Genomic DNA, 21,859 nt, shown 5'->3' with positions numbered 1-21,859 from the left:
TTTGAAATGACATAAGGTTGTGAGTAAATAGTACAAGTAATTCTGGGCAGGCAATCAAGGCAAGGGTAAGAGGGTGACAATTTAAAAAAAGCCATGTAATTAGTCCACCAATGGGTTCAATTATGAATAGGCATAAAATTTTAGAAACATATCCCACTTTTTCAGCATACAAGTGATGTAATTCAGCAAACTATCATTAAAATGTCAGGAGTTGGCTGGGCATGGTGGTTCAAGCCCGTAATCCCAACACTTTGAGAGGCTGAAGTGAGGGGATTGCCTGAGCCCACGGGTTTGAGAACAGCCTGGGCAACTTGGCAAGACCTCATCTCTACAGTAAGTCAAAAAATTAGCCAGGCATGGTAGTGAGCGCCTATAGTTCTGGCTACTTGGAAGGCTGAAGTGGAAGGATCGCAGGAGCCCAGCAGGTCAATGCTGGGGAGGCCGTGAGCGTGCCACTGCACTCCAGCCTGGGCGACGGAGTGAGATTCCGATTCAAGAATAATAAAATAAAACATCAGGAGTCATTGCTAAATGTTACATATAAATACTATGCATAGCAAGACATGATACTCTTTTATTCTTGATTTATGCAACATATCACTTAAGCATGATCTTTTACTATGAGATCAATAAATGAGATATTGATGAGAAACTAAGCATTAATGGAAAAATTCAAAATATTTAGCTATGCCATAGTTAACTCCTTACCTTAACTGCAGATATCCTGAAACAAAGTTCCACCACTTCCCCTACATAATAATTAATATGGGGGGAAAAAAGATTATTTCCTACACTTGATTAAAGAAAATGTGCTATATATACACAATGGAATACTACTCAGCCATAAAAAGAATGAAATCCTGTCATTTGAGGCAGCATGGTGGAACAGAAAGACATTCTATTAAGTGAAATAAACCGAGAACAGAAAATTACACATCGTGTGTTCTCACTCATATATGGAAGCTAAAAAAAAAAAATCCGATCTCATAGAAGTAAAAAGTAGAACAGAGGACACTGGTAAGGGTAGGAAAGGTGGGGAACAGGAAGAAATTTGTTAAAGGGTACAAAATTGTAGCTAGATAGGAAGAGTAATAAATGCAAGTTTTCTATAGCACAAAAGTACAGTTAACAATAAGATGTTATATAGTTTCAAGTAGCTAGAAGGAAGGTATGTAATGTTCCCAACCCAAAGAAATGATAAATGTTTGAGATGATGGATATGCTAATAACCCTGATCTAATCACTACATGTATATCTATATGTAATACATGTAATTCATGTCATATATATATATATAAACATTCCTATGTCATATATAAAAACATTGCTACGTACCCAAAAATATATATACAATTATTGTGTCACATTAAATTTTTTAAATTAAAAATTTAAATGAACAAAGTGAATAACCAGCCCACCAAAGAAACTGCACATCCTAGAAAAGTATCAATCTGATTAAAAAAAAAGCTCTTTATATGGTATATAAGAATGCCAAATGTCAGAGTGCTTTTTCTGCTGTACAAAAGAAATAGTAATAATCTAAAGACATCAAAAACATGGCAAACCAACTAGATAGAAGAATACCTATAGTTGGGTCATTGTCATGAGATTATGAAACTGATTCCAAAGAATAGCATGTAAAGAAAAACAGACCTCACTCCAAACTTTCCATAGTTATGTCTCAATTTAAAAACTGCAAAGAAGCCGGGCTCGGTGGCTCAGCCTGTAATCCCGCGCCTTTGGGAGGCTGAGGTGAGTGGATTGCCTGAGCCCGCGGGTTCGAGACCCGCGTGGGCAGCAAGACCTCATCTCTACAATAAATCAAAAAATCAGCCGGGCGTGGTAGTGCACGCCTGTAATTCCGGCTACTCGGAAGGCTGAGGTGGAAGGATCGCCGGAGCCCAGCAGGTCGAGGCTGCAGTGGCCGGGAGCGGCCACTGCACTCCAGTCTGGGCGACAGAGTGAGACTACAACTCAAATAAATAAATAAATAAATAAAAACTGCAAAGAAACTTTGTTACAGGCTGGACACAGCGGCTCACACATGTAATTCCAGTTCTTTGGGAGGCTGAGGCAGGAGTATCGCTTGAGCCCAGAAGTTCAAGATCAGCCTAGGTAATATAGCAAGATCCAGTCTCTACAAAAATAAAATAAAATAAAACTTTGTTGCAAACTCTGCTTATGGTGGGTTTTGGTTTCTACAAAATAATGTTTAAGCCTCAATTACATGCCTGGGTAAATGGTTCCCAAGCTTCTTAAAATAACCTATTCAAATTTAGTGAGAATTATAAACTAGCAGTAATCAGAGTAGCTTGCTCTATCAGTAATACTCAGAAGGAATTGTGAAAAGGCATGGAGGGTGAAACAAGAATCAAGGTAGGACTGAATTTTACTATATAATAATCCAGTTACACTTATGTATTACTTTCTCCCCACCAGTAAGCACTGATCTAAAGGTAATTTATATCTTTAGATCAACTAAGAAATTAACACTGCAATTATTTCAAATTTTATCTTATGAGCAAAATATGACTTTATCTGTACAACTTGTATATGAGTCCCTATGATGATAATAAACTTCTTAAAAATTTTCAAAATACACTGTTAAACAGGACTTAAGGAATACAAAGGAAGCAAGAGACTCAGGCATGGTGATACACGCATGTTGTCTCAGCTACTCAGGAGGAAGGCTGAGGTGGGAGGATCACTTGGGCTCTGGAATTCGAGTCTAGCCAGGCAACATAGCAAGACCTCCATAGTTTAAAAAAAGGGAGAGGAGTGAGAGAATATATTTGGAGAGGCATACAATAGGCTTCTGTTATATAATTAAAGAAATGATGAAAATTAAGCAATGATCAACAATGTTAATGAATAAAAATTGAGTGTCATTTCTGTAGCTTGCATGAAGAAAAATTACAACTGGCTTGCTCTCCATCTTTATTATAAAAATGAGTTCAAAAACTCTTAGAACTACAAACAATATTAAAGTTTACTCCTAAAACTACTACATTACTAAAGCAATATAATTAATCTGATGAAAAAACATTATTTTCCACACTTGTATTCCAGATACACACTACACACACATATTGAATTTTAAGAAAAAGTATATTATCATTATTTTCAAATAATATATAATCTTTAAACTGCAATCCAGATTAGAGTCATTGGTGAAGTATTAATACTATGTGAACAAAAAATATAATAGAAAATAAAAGTTTTAAAATTAAATTGCTTTGGTTCCAGTTGCCCTGCACTATCTGAATAACCTTAAGCGAAAATATTAACTGGTCCGGGCATGGTGGCTCACACCTATAATCCCAGGAAATTGGGAGACCCAGGTGAGAGGATTGCCTGAGCCCATGGATTCGAGACCAGCCTGGGCAACTTAGTGAGATCTTATCTCTACAATAAATCAAGAAAAATTAGCTGGGAGTGGTGGTACATGCCTAGCTACTTGGAAGGCTAAAGCGAAAGGATCACCTGAGCCCAGCAGGTCGAGGCTGCGGTGGCCAGGAGCATGCCACTGCACTCCAGCCTCGGTGAAAGAGTGAGACTCCAACTCACAAAAAATACACACACACACACACACACACACACACACACGCACACACACACATATATATTAACTGCTCTGAAATTTAGTGTCCTCATTTTTAAAGGTAGTAGTTAGAATTTACTTCATAATGCTGTTACAGGAAGCGAAGGTGATCATATGATCATATACCTAAAACCCTTAATATAATCCTTAGCAAAAAATAAACACTCAATACAAATGTTTAGATACTTTAAAAATGATATACTTGGTGATCTTTCATAATTAATTTGATAGATCAACCTTAATAATTGAGATAAAGATAAAACTTCAACCCTATAAAATCAAATGAGCATAAACATGTACAGAGTTTAAATATTTGTGCATAAAATATCATAATCATATTGAAAACATTTGAGAACTAAAGATACCTTACAATATACCTAAGAACCAGTGTGTTACATATACTTGTATTTGCTTGCTCTTATTTCTATGCAAAAATCTAAAACATATGTATGTGCATTAGTGCTTTAATTTCTAGGTCATAACCAAGATGCATTTTTTTGTCTCACTCTGTGACCCAGGCTGTAGTGCAGTGGCATGCTCACAGCCACCGCAGCCTCAGCCGTCCAAGTAGCTGGAACTACAGGTGCACACCACCATGCCCAGCTAATTTTTTTATTTATTGTAGAAACGAGGTCTCACTAACTTGCCCAGGCTCATCTCAAACCTCTGGACTCAGGCAATCATCTCACCTCCACCTCCTAAAGTGTTGGGATTACAGGCGTTAGCCACCTTGCCCACCCAAGATGCTTTTGAAGTACAAATTTTGTAAGAACATTTTCATGTAATTCAATAATGTCCAAAGAAAATTCCTATAATATGGGAATATATAATAACGCACAATATAAATATGATACAAATTCCAACTATACTTGCAAAGAGTGCCTACTATGTGTCAGAAAATACCTGAGTGGTTTAGAACAAATAGATGAAAAATAAAACTCTATAGCAATCCCAAGGAAGTATTAGTTACTAGAAATTAAATTCATCAAGTTATACAATCCACTGATGAGCTTGAGAAATAGTCAGACCATCTGCTATCAGCAAGTATCTATACAGCTACATTTAAATCTATTAACAGCTGATCACGAATATTTCAAAATTTTCTATACCTAAAAATGCAACGAAAAAATCCACCTGGATATCCTTTCCTTTTGTGAACTTTAGACATGAAATGCCTCTGTAGGCAAATGCCAAGGAAAAAATCAATTAGATCTGATTTCAACAACTACTAAATTTCACAGTTTAACAAGGGAGAAACAATGTATATTACATAAGACATTGTCATAAATCTACAGACTAAGGCAGAAATAGGGAATATTGTGTTGATGAGTTCACAAAATATTTGGCAGGCACCAAATTTTATTAAGATGCTTAAATGCCTATCTAAAATTTATTTTTTAAACAGGAGACTATAAAAAATAATCCTTTGGGGGGATTTTGAGAGACTTAACCAGAATAATTATAAATTATGTATTTCATTTAAGAATATTATGAACACAGCCATCATAGAATGCTCTAGTCAACTTAAAAAGAAGTTGATTTAACTTAAACTTCTATGAACTTTCACACTTTCATAGAGAATTATATGACAGTTACTACAGATATTGACATCATTCTTTCCCAAAATACAGTAAGTTATTTCCTTTACATACGCTATGACTATATTTTGTCTTCTTGAAGGAAGATTTAATCTATCGTTCAAAATGTCTTGGAAAGTTAATGCTAATACAATGTTAATATATGTATAAAAAGACTTTGTAATTTTTTCAGAATTCCCACTTTCCTTTTAATTGCTATGGCTTAATTGGTATTTCCTTAAAAAAGAAAAGTGTAATAGCAAAAATCAAAATAGATTTTTCTTTAAGCTTTGTAAGTTTCTCTGATAAAAGTAATTTTAAAAATTCAGTTGGGAATTCTAAGCAGATAACAACTCTTGAAAAACACCTTACAATTTCTGAAGTACTTTCGTATAACTATCATCACAACTTTCCTATAAAATAGGTTAAAAAGTTATCTGCATTATCCTCACTTTATATTTGACAATTTGGAATTCCAGGTTAACTAATCCAATATCTCTCAGTCATTGATATCATCATAACCCGAAATCAAGTTTTCTGACTCTTCTCATGACTCCAAGGTATCTATAAACTAGTAAATCTCAAATCTTTACAGCTTCCCTTGTATATTAATGGCAATTTCCTTTTGAAATAACGTAAATGTCTGTGGGAAACAATTCCTAAGAATTATACTTGTTGCTATTGTTTCAAAAACTGAGATTTTATTAATGTACTGATAATTAAATTTTCTTGCTAACCTAACAAAAGTGAACTGGGAAGGAGAAAACATTTCACTTGACAGTCACAACTATTTTACATGTCAAAGCCATGCCTCTGAGATTGAACATTCATTTCAGCATTTGACAGCATATAACAGTATCAATATTATGGGCTCCTGTTCAGTTTGCTATGGGCAAGAGACCATGCCTTTACATAAACTAGTGGATCGATTGGTCTTGGTAGAATCTTATTTGAAGACTCTTTAAGGCACTGATTTATGCACAATTGATCTGATCAGCCAGGCAGTCAATGTGATTTATTAGCTAAGATGGCCAAAACCCTTTTTTCTCCTTTTTCATGCAGTAGTAATTCACCTCATTAGAGGTGAAATCATTATAGGAAGCTACTGAGAAATAAGTTGAACCTGCTGTCCTGACTCCCTATTTTCCCCAATCTATGGATCTACCAAACAGCAATAGCTAGATGCAAAGCCCAGAGCTACTGTGCACACCATACACGTCAGCGCACCTACCCTGTGGCTAGAGATGAATGGAGTAGATTAAAGGGATTCTAATATTCCTCCACTCTGAAACATTTCCAGACAGCAAACTCATTCATTTAGCTTCATGAGAAACTCATTCATTTAGTTTCTAGCACATATTTTTTTCTTTATTTAACTACAGTAAGACAAATGACTTGTATTACTTTGTAATTATGGTGTTTAACTAAACATAAGACTAACAATGTGTATAACAAGGGTTGGCAACCTACAGTGTACATGCAGACATGTGTACACACACACACATCTATACACTCACACACTGCTGTTGTACAAGATCCAGTTTTGAATAGCCCACACAGGTTCATCCATAGGCAAAACATACCTTTTAATTTGCCAAGCGCATATATTTACTATAATATGTTGTTTAGGGAAGTCTATTGCTCTTGTATGGTACAAATGCTCCTTTCCTCTAGTCAAGGTTTCTCCCTGGCCAGGTTCTTTATCCTAAGTCTCTATATACTACTAACTGCCTCTTAAATTTGATTAACAAATAGTCAAGAGAAAGAATGCAGAAGAGTAACTTATGACCATTCTATGACATAGTTCTACTTTAGAAGAGTATTACTTAACACCATCTTGCTCTTCCATGCAATCATCCACTATGAGCTTAAGGCAAGGTACCTTAACCTGTGTAGCCTGGACTATGCATGAATTTCCTTTTGATTCGATAAAAAATTTCTCCTACCAGTGATTTTGGTAGATGTGACCGGCTAATGGCTCCCCCCTATACCTTATCCTTCTCTAAAAGAATAAACACTCTGCCACTTCCCAGCCCACCCCACACCCACAACTGTAAAGGCACCCCACACCCACAACTGTAAAGGTAACACTCTACTACTAAAAGTTGGACAACCACACATTAGAATGATTATGCAGTACAAATGTGTTGAGTGGTAGTACATTCTTTCACTATGTATATGCTACATAGATTGTGAATAACTTTGATTTTAAAAACCCAGATTTACTAAAGCCAAGTTATGTAATTTTTATACAAATACCTTTGAGTTACTCTGCCAAATGACTGCTTTAGAAGATGCTGAACTGAAGCAAACTTTTAAAGCTGAGCACTGTTTCAGCAACCTTAAAATAAAACAAAGAACAAAGACTAGTTTTCAAAATATATTAATATTTTTACAACTCTCTCAGGAGGTACAGCGTCACCTGTCCTTCCTACCAAATCAGCAATGGCAAATGCCAGGAAGTTTAGCTACTGAACTGGTTCAAAATAAATGCAGTCAGTGTGTATGCATGTGTGCATTTGTGCTGTGATCGTGTGTCTGGGTATGTCCCCTGATCATGTATTCAAAACTAGGCATCTTTACTGAGAGGATCCTAGGCAAAAGTTTTGCAATGTCAGAACCATATCGCTGTTTAAAATGATGAAGAAGCCCACTGAGAACTACTGGATGACATATCCATTTTAAAACAAAATTACACAAGACAATATTAAGAACAGATCTCAAACTAAAATATATTTCCCAAGCAGTCCAAGTTTTAGATAAATCTGTGCTCTCTCTATGAGAAGAGAAAATATAATCTAAGATCCAGAGTTCTTAGCATCATCAGACCTTTGCTGTTGACCATCTAAACTTTTTTTTAACCTCCCTCTTAACAGAGATTCTTTGAGAGAAAATAACTTCTCTTGATTTTAGATTTTTGTTTCAAAACTTTGGCTGGATTACCATTTTGATAATTAACGGTTTACTACTAAAGCTAAAACATCATGTTTATATACATACTATAATTTACATTATAGTTTACATTACATTTGGTATATTACAACTGGAAAATAATAAAAATTGATGTAAATATTATTTCCCATTCTTGAAATAAAATTTGCCTGTGTTATTAATGGCTTAAAAGAATCGTTTTTTTTCCCTTTAGCTAAGTGTATTTTGTTAACACCAGTTTTATAAATAGAATAAGACTCTCTAGGGAGAATATAGAGCTGGGACACAGTGGCTTTCTGGTTGTTGAAGTCATTCACCCTTTGGACTTGTGAACCACAAAGCATCCACAGCTCAGCAAATCCCAGCATAGCACATGCCATGTCACGTCTTGTTGCTCTAACACAATCCTCACATTCTTCCCCCACCTCCAATACAGCTAAGCAGTTCAATATTGATGAGCATAGCAACAACAGACATCATAGTCTATAGAATACAGTCCTGCCATTAAGCATGTGCTGTCAACATATAGAGAACACAAATTCAACTGAAACCTGGGACTACTTAGGAAGAGTATTTTAGTTTGAGACCTGTTCTTAATGTGTTCTGAAAATATTGTCTTGTGCAATTTTGTTTTAAAATGGATATGTCGGCTAGTAGTGCTCAGTGGGTCTCTTCCTCAGTTTAAACAGTGAGTGTACAATCTCTGTCTAGTTAAACTACATATTTACATGGCAAGAGTGCCAATGAGTGTGTTTCATCAGGCACTCCTCAATGCTGTCTGGCCAATAGGAGAGGTACGAAATGGTTTTCTAATCAGTGTTGAAATCACTGATAGTACTGTCTGTCCACACTATGACAGACAAAAGCTGAAATGTATTAAACATAGCAATCCATCATCCTGCAGATGGGAAGCAGGAGCCAGCCGAGTTCAGAGGCAGTGACTACCCGCTGCTTAACAAAGGCTGGAGTCCTGACAGTTCGGTCCCTTCCTTGCTCTTCGCTACCACCCCTCCATCTGAGATGAATGAGTGTAATCAATGAGGGAGAAAGCCTGCTGAGGACCTCGAATTCAAACATTGTTACATTTAAAGTACTGCCTTTTCCCCCCTAATCAGAACTGTCGGTTAAACAGTTTTCTCCAGCTAGGAGAAGATAGGTATTTTAAGTGAATGAATGAACGAACAAACTATAGATGCAAGAAAGAATGTCCTCAGAAAATACTGTATTGGCATACCGTGAAGTTTGGAGAGCTAGCTTTGAAATAAAACTATGATAGCAATTAAGAGGAAGTTTTTAAAAAGCCACTCAAGGGTAAGTCTACATTGTTTGAAGCAACTTAATAGCGATGTTCTCTTTGAATGATCAAGAGATTATTATGTTAAAATAAGTACCAAATAGAAATAAAATGCTATTGACTAAAGTTCATTTTGCATACTTGTTTCTAATAAGGACATACGAGCCACAAAATAGCCTAGGGAGGGAAAAAACCCTCAAATGCTAACAGCACATTAACAAAGTATAGAAACGAAAGACACTTTTCTTTGGATTTCAGCCTTGTCATTTCCAATTTTCTGCTCCTTGGACATGCTTGTATTCAAATTCTGGAACATCTATTCAGCATATCAATCCTAATTAGACAATCTGGGTCTGGAAAGGATGAGAGCTGGGTCATTTGCATAATTTAATCATAAATACTCAGTGATACATATTTCCAAATGCATTTGTACAATTATCTTTTCATCCTTGGGGCAATGGTATTAATATGATTAGGCAATATTTCTGGAAAAAACAGACAAGTATGCACTCTTTTTAACTGCAGCTTAGGGCGATATGAAAAATTAATTAATTTCTGAAGAAAATCAATTTCTCTACGTGACCACATTAGACACTGCTAAACCAAGACTCAGAAACCTCTCTCAATCACTACATTTTATCAGGCCCTTCTAAATTCTGATTAGTATGTGAACAGTTCAATGGAAAAACTGGTAATGTATCAAAGAGCATCTTAAAATTTGAAGAGGTCTTTCTGCCTACTTTCTTTTCGGGTATACCACTCTGCTTTACTTTAATAAGTTGTTATTTAACCAGTCAATGAGAAGTCTGTGCTTTTGGTGTGAACTCATCTTGAATGATCTTTTATTAATGTACATTAACCAATTTCAAGGACAACAGGATAAGGTTACTTTTGAAATGCTTCCTAAAGAAATGGATTTATATTCATCTAAAATAATCTTAATTCACATGAGACTGTTTATTATGAAAAAATTAGATAAACTAAGTCCTCTTAAAATGTACCATTTTCATCAGAAAAACATTGTAACATTCTTAGCAGTGATCTAAGAACCCAGGTGGCTAATCTGATTTTTTAAAAAGAGATTCTGTTTTGTATGTTAATTAGTACAAGAGAAAGAAGTCGCATTTGTGAGTTTAAATGCACTATTCTTTTCTTTTCAATTCAATGAAAAAGTAGAAATTACTGCATGCAAATATTCAATATTCATTTAATTTGCATAAAGGTGCTTGAACAAATTTTTGATTCTAACAAGCTCATTTTTCATGCGTTTTGTCTTTCATCCTAATCTAGCATCTGTCATTCCTTTTTGAAGTTATTATCGGCCCAATTCCCTCTTGGACATGGTTGCTGGGTGACCGGTATCTTAGCACCCACTTTGACAGGAACAGATGTGAAACTGATCAAGAGATTTCCCAAGGGTACCTGAAATCACAAACAACTTTTGTGAAAAACAAACAGCATTCCTGTCATGGGCCCTTATTTAACCCACTCTCCAAAAGAAAGAGCAAAAAGTTTACTCCAGATCAAATACACCATTTTAATTTTATTTCCTACACTTGGAATAAAGTACCTTAATAGCATTAAATTATATTATATTTCATACTGTTGGATTTGGGGAATCCAATCTAAATATCAACAGCTCAAAAACCGAGAGTTTGTTCTGTTGCTGGCTAGATGTTTATAGGTAAATTTCATGGTAAGTATTTCTATTTCATGCACAATTTCACTAGAGTTTCAAAAACAACAAATAACAAGAGGGTGGGTTATGAGGATAACTTAGATGATAAGGATATTTAAAAAGATAAAACTTAGTTTGGTGTCCGAAGTCTTTCTATTTTGAGCACCATGCAGAATTTCTGTTCAATATTAAGGATTACTCTACTTTTAGAGAATTGACTATAAAATACAAGTTCTGTCTCATGAATTTTATCACATGTTTTAACGTGACTTTTTTCTCAGTTCACGTGGTGTGTACCATCAATCATTATTGGAAAGAGAGCTGCAAAGTGCCAGCGGAAGACAAAAAAGGTCTTAGAAACTTTGTATCATCACCATTACAAAAATCAGATTAGGTTGCCTTTTCTGAAATAGATTTTTTTTTTAAAGAACAACAAAATTATCTTATGATCTACCTACTTTCCTTCCTTCTATCACTGTTAGAGAAAGTAGAGAGCAACAACCCTACTAAATCACCCTGCAATGAGTTGCAGTAAACTTTCAAATTAAAACACAAAAGTAGTTACTAGTATTTTATAAATATGATCCAAAGAACTGTTACAATTGTTTATCTTCATTTGAATAGTAAATGTAAAGGTGAGGCAAGAAAATTGTTAGTTTACATTGAAAGTACATTTAAAAAAATTTTTTATTGTCACATAACAACCAATAAAAAAGAATAAACACCTGTTTAAAATTCCAAATAGTTTCTCCTCAATGATCATGACTTATCATCAAGTGATGTACTGTCCAAGGGAAATTTCAACTTTCCCCCTCTTTTCCAAGAATTGATTTATTATAACCATTCTTATTAGAAAATTTTATATTTGGTCCTTGTAGGAAAATAACTGATAGCAACTTATATAAATGGTTTTACTGAAGTTACGTGAAAAAGAAGTGAAAGGTCTTGAAATTCTTTTTAACTTTTAATTGGACAAAAAATTTGCTCATTCCTCTTCCAAAATTCAATGGTGAAATTATTTAACTATCATAATTGTAATAGCATCTATGTATGTTGCTTTACCATTTATAAAGCAATTCATAGTATTTGGAGAAGTATGTCCTCATTCTGTAACCTAATGAAAGTCATTTAATACTTTCAAGTAAGCAGAGATATTATAACCCCACCCATTTATATTAGTTATAGATTTGCATACATATGACATAGAATTTTGACAGTCCAGAAATTAAGCAAAGTACTACATACCTTTATTTTGAACAAACTTTTTTACTTCAGTTTCCAACTAGGCCCATTCCACATAACTAAAACGAATCTAACTGAAATAAAAATAGCTTTTATGCACTCAGTCTATCAGAGACTACCATCATTTGTTAGTATTTCCTTCTGGAAACTACTTTGGATGGTCCAACTAAAAATAAAATAAGAAATCTAACCGTTTAAAATGTGACTATAATAAAATTTTAATCTAGTCATATAAAAATACTTATTCTGAAAGATTATCCAAGGAAAAACTCTCTTAAAAAAAGTTTCTTCTCCTACTTGGACTGACTCAAGAGTGGAGAGAAATTAATTAAAAAGTACAAAATAATTGTTTTCATATCTTATTGAATTTGTGTTTAAATTTCTTAAATCTAGGATGTATATGCATTAAAGGAAGATATTTTTATTTAAAAATTAACATTTTAATAACATGAGAAAACTTAAATAGCTGCATTTTTATGCCACTTTGGCTTAACTGTGAAATTTCATTGATGAATAATATTTTTTGAATTGTTAAAGAAGATCAAGTTACTAAATATGGTAGCCAAACAGTTGTCAACAGAAAGAAAAATCAAGTTTGACCCAGAAGGCTCCAATATTAAGGTTTGAATTGGGATCAGTTCATTCCTTTCCCATGGGGTAACTTGTATAAATGTAATTCTATGGTTTCATAAAAGCAGGTCAAGTTTCTATCCCTGGGGGTCTTTTGGCAATTTGAAGCATGGAAACACAGTTCCTGGCTTCAAGTTCAAATCTGCATGTACCGTACTATCTGTGGTATGGAGAAAAAAAAAAAATCAGTGGAGAGCAGACATATACTCATCTCTGATTATAATACACCCTTGTCAGAACATTCTTAGAGGGTAAGAATGAAGATGTCAGAGCTCACAAGTCATAAAATATTTTGAAATACTTTTACTTACTTATACTTTTTCCCCTTAAGATGTACACACACACCACATGACAACAAAAGTGATGTACACACGCCAGATGATGAAAAAAGTGATGTTTTATATTTGTTTTTATGTTCACATCTAAATGCAAAGATGAACTTTTTACCAAATATTTGTGTACAAGTTTTATTATGTACAAAGTTTCCCTGTTTCTAACTCCACAATCTTTAGATGAAAAAGAAACTTTTAAGCAGTCACCGTTTTCTAAGTTTCTACTCTGCAAAAAAAAAAAATGTATGCATGCTTCACTTTTACTGATGACGTAATGACTTGACAAATGCCATGGAATGATTGAGAAAGTAATTGATTTCAATTTAACTGGATCTTTACCAGGTGTTTTCAAAGACAATTACAGTCCACTGCAAGAAGTGGTAATACACATCTCCTTATGTAGAACTACAGATTAACCCACTGACCTCATTCCTAACTCATCTCATTGATGGCAAAGCTTTTAAAAGAACAGTCTCTTTTTTTAGGTTATGAAATTGTTTTCCTATCACTTATTCACTGATTCTAAAATGTGCTTGCTCTAAAGTACAAGAAGCAATGAAATAAACCAATAAAAGAACAGAGCAAGCACATCAAGCACCTTTAGTGTCATTCAATAATGTATAGATTTTAATACCCTATAGTTTAGTATGCATAAAGGCTTTTTTAGCAAATGTATGATAATTATTAAGAGCACAAATACATAGACTATGAGTGAGTAAAGGTTAATATATATAAAAATATCCACCACAGAGTTCTCTAAAATACTGCTAAAAATTTTACACTTGTTGCACACAAAAGAACATCCATCCTAGGATAAAATGTGTAACGAGAAACATGAAAGTTAAAAGTGTTCCAAGTTATTTCTTCAAAATCCAAGGGCACTATTAAACCAAAAAGTGCTTAACTCAAGAAAGTAAGAATTAAGTTAAAGAAAATCAGTACTTTTAAATATAAAATAGGAATTAATTCTGTTGAATGAATCATGCATAAACAAAATGTTCAAACATAAGTAAGATGTTTTTAAAATATAAGACTATTAACAATACATCCCATTTACTGTTGCTATTAATAAAATTTCAGGATACAGTTTAAGATTTTAACAAAATACTTCATCTGCCTAATAAGTGACTGTAATAAAGTACTTCATAATTACCATATTCTAGAGATGTATTTCCATTGCCTTTACGTAAGAAATGACCAGTATCCCTTAAATTGATTTAACAAGTATTTACTGCAAATGCTTCTATATGCTCCCATAAAATAGTTCTCCTTCAACTAGTATACTTTCTTTCTTAAGATATGTTACGTCTGCCCTTGAAGAAAAATAAGGTTATTTTTTCCTGTCGTGACTGGAAAGGTAATCAAATTTCTTAGAAACATTGAATACCATATAAATTCAAAGAATATTTAACACCATGACTTTTTAATACTTCATGTTGATCGCTCCACTTATTTATACTAAGGAAAGAAAAATATTCCTCAATTATTCAATATTGCTAATCAAAATCAATCAATACATGGCCTATTTTAGTATTTACTTCATGAGAATCATGATTTGAAAGTATATCCCCTTTTTTTTTTTTTTTTTTTTTTTTTTACCAAACATATATGCAATCTTCCAAATCCATGTCAGGATTCTTAAAGGCCTCCTTATAGTCAAATTAAACAACATTTATGTTTTTCTAAACATAGAAAAGATAGTCACCATGTTGTACATTAAGTCTCTCAAGCTTATCCCTCCCATCTAACTGAAATTTAATATCCTTTGACCAACAGCTTTCTAGCCCCTGGTAACCACCATCTTACTCTCTGCTTCTGTGAGTTCAACTTTCCCAGATTCCATATAAAAGCGATTATCATGTAGTATTTGTCTTTCTGTCCCAGTTTATTTCACTTTGACTTCTTGCTAGAAAAATTTAATGTATTCCAGGTATTGTCAACCTATTCAGTAATATTATTTTAGATTTCTCAGTTAAGCTCTCTCTCTCTCTCTCTCTCTCTCTCTCTCTCTCTCTCTCTCTCTCTCTCTCTCTCTCTCTCCTCTTAAAACTTTTTATTTCTTAAAGCAACTGGCTATTCAGTGTGTTCCTGTGCTCATAGTTTGGGACACTTCAATTTAGTTACAATGAAAAAAGTAAGATCAATTAAACAATGACAAAGTGAGTTTTCCAGTTTAATACTTTGTCTTTGACAACTTCCAATCAAGTCACATACATTTAAATGTGCAGAAGAATCCCAGCTTGAAATCCTGAACCAACTCCAAGTCAATTTGGATCAGAAAGCAATAGGACTACACCTTTAACACAATTCAGTCACTGGCAAATTCAGTATCCAATTTAGAAAAATGGAAAGATAAATTTATTTAAATGGATGAATTAGAATGATCTTCTCTTAAAGGAAATTCATGACAGAATACACCAAGAAATTTTAAATGTATCTGGTTCAAGGTCCTTGACTGTGGGTCCAGTGGTGATTTGGGTTCTTCTCTATATATGACTTGACAAATATTTTTAAAAATTAGATATTTATCTGATATTTTGTTCAACTAAGTTTAGTTTCATGAGTAATTTGAAAAACAATGATCTTTTATAGATTGCCTAATTAACTAATTTATACGGGATTGAAAATTCTGTTTATTGTCATTTTTTGCATTTATACACAAAGATAACCATTAGATGCCTGCAAGTAGCAACAATGAACACATTCTTAAGAGATTCTCAGAAACCTGCTTAAAATAAATAGGTATATCAACTAAAGTGATCCACTATTAATCTAATAATAGTTCATTACTGGATCAAATATAAATATCTTATCCTCAGTATTCTTTCTTGTTTTCCAAAGCAATAATTTGGTAAACTAGTTACACTATTATAACAAAGTCATTCCTATATGTGACATATGCTAAAAAGCAAATATCAGTAAATAAAATTTATTTAAAAGAGAGCTACAGTAGTTAAAAATTACTTTTTACTAGGAATGCCTTTAACAAATTGAGAAGAAAGAAAGTAAAGGAATTTGAGCACAGTGTAGGTTTGCACAGAGCCTCTGCTATGCCCGAGATGTTCGTATCTGGGCAGACCAGGCATTGATATTACGCTTATCTAAGCTCCATTAGGTGGACTTTTAATTCAAGATTTTCTTCATTAAAAATAAATTATTGAACATAACAAATATAATGGGAAAAGGTCTCCTTAATGCAGTTCCAAACTCTGGAAATGTAAGTATATTTCAGCTAGAAATTTAAGCTACATATGCTATACACATATACTAATGCACATATATATACATATACGTACTACCTAATGCATATGGTAATCATGTATCATACACACACACACACACACACACACACACACACACACACACACACACACACACACACACATCAAACTGGCCAATCATAATGCATTAGCTCAATGAAGAAAATGGCACATGCTGGCATATGCACTAAGGTCATTTTATTTTTATAAAAATTCAAACATAAAATGATAAAACTTTATCTTAGTTATATTTAAAAATACCCAAACAGTTAATATCAATTCTTACATTCCCTGTTTTGTTAAAGATATATAACTTGATATGACTTTTTCGGTGAACAATCTGAAAAGGAAATCCTTGAAAGACAAAATTCAGACAAAGTTTAACCTTTTTAAAGAACTAAGTAACCATATCCTTAAAATAAAAAGGTTTAATGAAATCTGGAAGACTCACCTGTACCTACTTAGAAGGCATACTTCAAACTAATTTCTTTAGACAAGGATTCAAAGGGATTTGAAGGTTTACAACCTGTGAGAGTTTAATTTCCTACTATATTTTGCAATTGTTAAGTTATATGCTGCTAATACAATGCAATTTAAATGACTATTTTACTTACTGGCAAAAGCAATTGTATGAAGTAATTTAGTAAAATAACATGAAAAGACAAAATAACACAAATTGATAGTCAAAGCACAAATTATTCTTAAAATAACTTCTTGGTGGCACATAAAGCTAATTTACAAATGCTACTTACATTTCAAAAACAAAACATCAAATGAGAAACAATAAAGCATATTATGTTTTCATATGCTGGTGAATCACACGTAGTAAATCGCCAAAGAGAAGAGTGATTTATGCTCAAATCCTGCCAAGACTTTAATCAATATAGGGTGTCACATCTCGGGGTGGGTAGGGGAGGGAGGTGGTGAGGTAAAAAGAAGGTGGCTAATATTTGTCCCAGTAATTTACATGCAACTTCAGTGAAATTTAATACAACACACACACACACACACACACACACACACACACACACACACACACACACACACACACAACAACAACAACAACAGAAGATTTGATAGTAAAATGAAGATTTAAGAATTCTGTGTCAAACGAGAATACTAAAAATTGTGTGTAAGGGAATTCTAGAAGAAGAAAAAGCCTGTCTTGTAGTTGATTCTATATCATATTTGAAGCTTCATAAAACGAAACATCTTATGTGCGAATCAAATTTCTTGCTTCCGAGCAATAACTAATAAACTGTGGCGTTCAGAAAGTAAAGCATCTTCATAATCATGCATACTTTTGACAAAAATGACTAGGGTATTATCAGAAACTAACTCCAAGAAAAACAAGTTTGAAAGAGATTATCCAAGTAACTCAAGAATTTATATTCTGCAATATAATTTGAGTGAACAAGGTAAATCCTAGGTTAGAATATTCTTATATATTATAAATGTTGGTTATTAAAGTACAATTTACTAACACTTTTAAAGTATACAGAAATAAGTTGTGGAATCCAGCAAACTTTCATATTTTATGGCTTAGTCTCCTAATTATGCCCTATTCTTTTTGAAATGTTATAAAATGAGACATCAGGCTTTATAGGAACCATTAATCTACTGTAATACAAAAACTTCAAAAGCAGAGTCTCTCTCCATTTGAAGTAATTCTTGAATTTCTCTGTGCCAAGTATCATAATTATCTGTTAGAACTGAATCTGTATTTGTGTTGAAATCGTCTACATGGATGCTTAAGTGTGTGCCACTGAAAAACAGGCAACAGGGGAAATGTTAAATAAATATAAACTGGCTCAGTTTGTATCTTTATCAAAACTCCTGACCCCCCCCCAAAAAAAACGAGCCAAGAATTGGAAAATACTTTGTACTTATACTAAAACTTCATTCGTATATTACTACTGAAAGATAAAAGCCTTGGAAAGTCTTTCAAATTTTTGTCCACGGATGGCATTGACTTTTAAGACAAAAGAATACTGTTTGTGAATATACGTATGTGGTTATAAAATGCCTGATAAAAATAACTAAAATCTATTCAACTTAAAAACTCCTGGAAGCCAGAGCGTCATAGAACTTGATTGCAATTTGGTTTGAAAGATCCTGAGACAAAATCATCTTCTGACAATAATCAAAGAAATAAGCATTTTAGATTACATAATAAAACAGGGTCACTCTTTTTTTTTTTTTTACCTGAATTCACAGAAAATAGAATCCTAACCCAAATCTACAAACAAGGAATTGACGCAGAGACTTGATCACGTACATAGTTACTTTTCTTTTTTGTTGTTATTTAATAGTAAGCAGTTAATTAACTGACCTGTATTGCCACAGCCAGGTTCATGCAACTAATGTTTACTTTAAAAATAATAATTGGAGGAAGCTGATCAAGGTCAGACTTTGTCCTTTGACAACTTTTAAATATATTTCTTTACATTATCTTTCATGTTTTGAGACCTTTAATTTTTAGCTTTAGTGTCTAGCAGGTGATAGTCTCTTTTTCATCTCCTTGTGGTAATGACAGATGGCTTCAACATTTATTCTAGTTTTCATAGACAGCATACTAATGCAATAGCCCCAAGCAAATTAAATCTACTCTAAGGTTTGCTGTTAACTTACTGAGTCACTTTGAGCAAGTTTACGAACCTTTCTTTTCTTCAGCATCATTTTGGTTCCTCAGATTCCCTGGTATTTAAATGCTATTAAGAAACAGACATATTCTATAAAAAGCTAGCAGTGCTAAGATTTGATTTTTCATCTTATATGTATTATAACGTGTGTAAATATAAATATACACATAAACACATGTGTTGTGTATATAATAATTTTGTAGCTTGCCTTCTTCCACAGTTTCCTATACTCTGCATAAATTATTTCTTTAGCCTGTTAAGTAACTATAGGAGAAAGAGACCAATGTGAAAGAAATCAATATATCTGGGTAAATGAAAAGCGATCTTAATAGCAAAGGCATAAACTTGTACTAAACTGAAAATAGTAATTTTAGTTTTGTAAATTCAAGATGAAAACATTTTAGGTATTGCTTTCAAAATAAAGAAATGAGACAATAACAGCTGTAATAATCATTAAAAATGACAATTCATTACAAGGCAAACAGTGTGTTTTGGTGAGAGGGAATTCTATTATAAATTTTCAATTTCCTTAATCAGAGGCAGAGTTAGGAAAACTGAGGTAGGTATTAGCAACTAAACATCTTCTCAAGTTAATGACTACAGTATTTCCATGTATTTAAGTTTGAGCAAGCTTTTTAGTAGATTAAGGTCAAAATTCAATAGTGCATTAACAAACTCCCCACATTTAACTTAAAAATAACTTGAAACAGGGTTTTAGAATAACACATTTAATTGCAGCATCTTAAGGTCAGGTGATTAAAACATAATGAGAGTGGTGATGAGATATTTTTGAAGAGATAAACAGTTCCACTGGATTTAAATTATCTTGGCTGGGCAAGTTTAAACTCCAGGTCTCTTGTCAACCTCAGAGGGAAAAATAAAACTTTTTAAAATTTTTGGTTAATAATTTTAAGAATATTCTCCAGTTATATAGTGAGGACTTCACCTCAAAGTCTGGGCAAAATTTCAGGGAAAAGATCAAGCTCTACGGTGATTATAACATGTATTATATAATGCATTCATTGAAGGAAGTTTTCTCAACCAATTGTGTGTCTGTGTGTGTGAAAGAGAAGAGAGAAATGGCCATTGATTATCTAGCACAATGTGTGTTGTAACAAACACAAAGAGGATTCCGAGGAGAGTGGATGTTTGATTACTAAAGAAAAAAACAGTAGCGTTTCACCAATTTATAGGATAAGTAGACAATTTTATAAGTCATATCTGAACTGGTCTCAAATTTCGGCTAGCATTCTTCATAACTCCGGAATATTTTTCTGCCCCGGTTCAAGTAGCTTTAACAATTGATTTGGGGCAAATATTTTATATTCTGGAAGACCAAGGACTCCAATTATCTGAGTAAATGACGTTTAGTGATCTTGGTTCCACACGCGCCCCCTCATTTTTACTGCCACCTGTCCATACACTTGGGCACGCGCGCGCACACACACACGCACACGCACACACATACTCATCACTTCTCCCCAAACAGTCTAAACAAAGGTTCAAAACCCAGACACACACGTATCCCCCCCTGTGAAAGAATCGCAAATAAACACGGAAAAGGATTCCTGGCTAGGTCAGGATTGGAAATTTGCCGGGCTGGAGTTCAAATCTTTCCCGTTTTACAGGCTTCCTGGACACTTGGCGAGAGGAGCCTTTCTCTAAAGAAGAAATAGCGAGCACTCGGTTTCACCCCAATTTCCTTCTGGTCTGGCTCTGCATCTCTTTCCTCCCCGCCTCAGTTCCCCTAGCTCTTCCAGGACACACTAACCCCGTTCCTTCTCCAGGTCTCTAAACTGATTTGGACGGCACCGAAGTTTCCGCGCAAATTTTGCGCGCAGTTCCCACGTGCCGGCTTCAGGTCTTCAACTTTCCCTATCCTCTTTCTCCTGGCATCTCAGTCTGAACTTTTCCCTCTGGGCTCCCCTGCCGCGAACGGCGGGGGGACAAAGCGGAACTGTGAAAGGGGGTGGAATGATCATCTCTCCCCCGAAACTGACAAGTCGCCCCACTCCCGCCCCCTCTCGGTCGGCCCTCCCCCACTGAGCGTTCATTAGCATAAAACTGGTCGGGCTGGGGCCGGTCCCGCAACCTCCTCCGTGCGCGCGCTTTGCCGAGCCGGGGCAGCCAAGGCACCGAGCACTCAGGCCCGCAGAGCATCCCAAAGCAAAGTGTGCACCTGCTGCTTGCGTGAGCTACTAACCTTCAAAGTAAAAATTAAAAAAAGAAAGAAAAAAGAAAAAACACTTTGGAAAGAATGGCACAGAGGTCGAGAGCGAGCGAGAGAGCGCTTCCCCATCTCTCCAGTTCAGCTTTCGAGAGCCAGAGACACCCGGTCTCCTCTCTCCACAGGACTCCTGCTGGTGCCCTCGCGTCTGCCCCGGGGCAGACGCCCCTTGCCCTCCTCCCCCCATTCCTTTGCACACGCACAGGCTCACACGCGGACACGCGCACACATGCGCGAACACGCAGACCCCTCCCCTCGGCGGGCCTCCCCTCGGGGCTTCGGAGCTGAACTCCGCGGTGCTCTCCCGGGATCGCCCTGGGTCCCTCAGCTCGGGGGGTCGTTCCCTTCCCGACCTCACAGCGCCTCCTCGGCCGCCGGCCCCCTCCCTCGGCTGCCCAGAGGGCCCCTCGCCCTGAGCGCGTCTCCGCGCTCCCCAAGCCCTGCG

At 34.9% G+C, this 21,859-nt stretch overlaps 1 protein-coding gene across 1 annotated transcript in view; it reads right to left on the bottom strand.

Annotated features, from left to right (window-relative positions):
* Positions 1-21,859, bottom strand: part of LOC103264319 (dachshund homolog 1) — a 420,253-nt gene that overhangs the window by 397,222 nt on the left and 1,172 nt on the right.

This window comes from Carlito syrichta, unplaced genomic scaffold (assembly GCF_000164805.1).
Source record: "Carlito syrichta isolate Samal-C Ts95f unplaced genomic scaffold, Tarsius_syrichta-2.0.1 Scaffold305645, whole genome shotgun sequence".
In the NCBI taxonomy this organism is placed as follows: Eukaryota; Metazoa; Chordata; class Mammalia; order Primates; family Tarsiidae; genus Carlito; species Carlito syrichta.
The sequence above is the reverse complement of the archived record's forward strand: the minus strand, read 5'-3'. Positions and strand labels throughout refer to the sequence as shown.